Source organism: Chrysochloris asiatica, unplaced genomic scaffold (assembly GCF_000296735.1).
Source record: "Chrysochloris asiatica unplaced genomic scaffold, ChrAsi1.0 scaffold00176, whole genome shotgun sequence".
NCBI lineage: Eukaryota > Metazoa > Chordata > Mammalia > Afrosoricida > Chrysochloridae > Chrysochloris > Chrysochloris asiatica.
The window spans coordinates 2,391,609-2,393,064 of record NW_006408694.1 but is presented as its reverse complement, the minus strand read 5'-3'; the positions used below and the strand labels follow the sequence as shown (position 1 = coordinate 2,393,064).

The following is a 1,456-nucleotide window of genomic DNA, read 5'->3' as shown; positions in this document are numbered from 1 at the left end:
TTTGCATCTCTCTAATGGCTAATGATCATGAACATTTCTTCATATGTTTGTTGGGTGCTTGAATTTCTTCCTTGGTGAAGTGTCTGTTCTTGTCCAATGCCATGTTTTAATTGGGTTATTTGTCTTTTTCTTGTAGAGGTATTGTAGTTTCCTATATATTTTAAAAATTAGTCCCTTCTCTGATGTGTCGTTGCAAAAGATTTTTCCCCATTCTGTGGGCTCCCTTTTTACTCTTTTGGTGAAATCCTTTGACACACTTAAGTTTCTAATTTTTAGAATGTCACAACATCTATTTTGTTTTCTTTGTGTACTTTTCACAATGTTTGGTAGTCTGTGTGTGCCCTGGATTAGAGCCCTTAAATTTGTCTCTATTTTTCCTTGATGGCCTTTATAATTCTGGGATTCACATTTAGGTCTTTAATCCATACTGAGTTGGTCTTTGCATATGGTGTGAGGTAAAGGTCTTGTTTCAATCTTTTGCATTTCTAGTTCTGCCAACACCATCTTTTGATGAAACTATGTCTCCCCCACTCAGTGTACTTTAGCACTTTGTGGAAGATCAGTTGGCTGCATGTGGATTGGTTAATTTCTGGATTCTTAATTCTGTTCCATTGATCTATGTATCTTTCATTGTACCAGTACCAAGCTGTTTTAACTACTGTAGCCATGTAGTAAATTTCAAAATCAGGGAGTGAGAGGCCTCCCACTTTGTTATTCTTCTTAAGCAGTGCTTTGCTTATCCTGGGTCTCTTTCTTTCCATATAAAATTTGTACTTTTTTCCCTCTCTCTAAAAAATGTCATTGGAATCTGGATTGAATTGTGTTATATATGTAGATTGCTTTGGGTAGTAATGACATTTTCACAATATAAAGTCTTTCTATCCAGGAGCATGGTATATTCTTCCATTTTTGTAAGTCTCTTTTTGTTTCTTTTAGTATTGTTTTGTAGTTTTCTTTGTATAGGTCCTTTGTTTCTCTGGTTACATTTATTCCTAGATATTTCATCCTTTGGGTGGCTATTGTAAATGATACTGCTTTCCTAGTATCGTTTTCAGTGTTGTCATTATTAGTATAGAGGAATCCAATTGTTTTTGTATGTTGGTCTTGTACCCTGCCACTTTACTGAATCTTCCAATGAGTTCCAGTAGTTTGTTATTGCTGAGTCTTTGGGGTGTTCTATGTATAGGATCATATCGTCTGCAAATGGAGTGAGTTTTACTTTCTCTTTGGCAATTTTGATGCTTTTAATTTCCCTGTCTTGCCTTATATCTCTGGCTAAGTCTTCCAAAATAATATTGAATAGCTGTGGTGATAAAGGTCATCCTTGGTGGTACCTGTTCGCAAGGGGAAGGCTTTCTTTCAGTTTCTCTGCATTGAGAGTGATGTTAGCTGTCAGTTTTGTATATATGCTCTTAATTATGTAGAGGAATTTCCCTTCAATTACTACTTTGTTGAG

At 35.6% G+C, this 1,456-nt stretch overlaps 1 pseudogene; it reads right to left on the bottom strand.

The window, feature by feature from the left end:
- The window catches only part of LOC102810915, a 4,505-nt pseudogene extending 3,142 nt beyond the window's left edge, over positions 1–1,363 (bottom strand).
- Between the last annotated feature and the right edge of the window lie 93 nt (positions 1,364–1,456).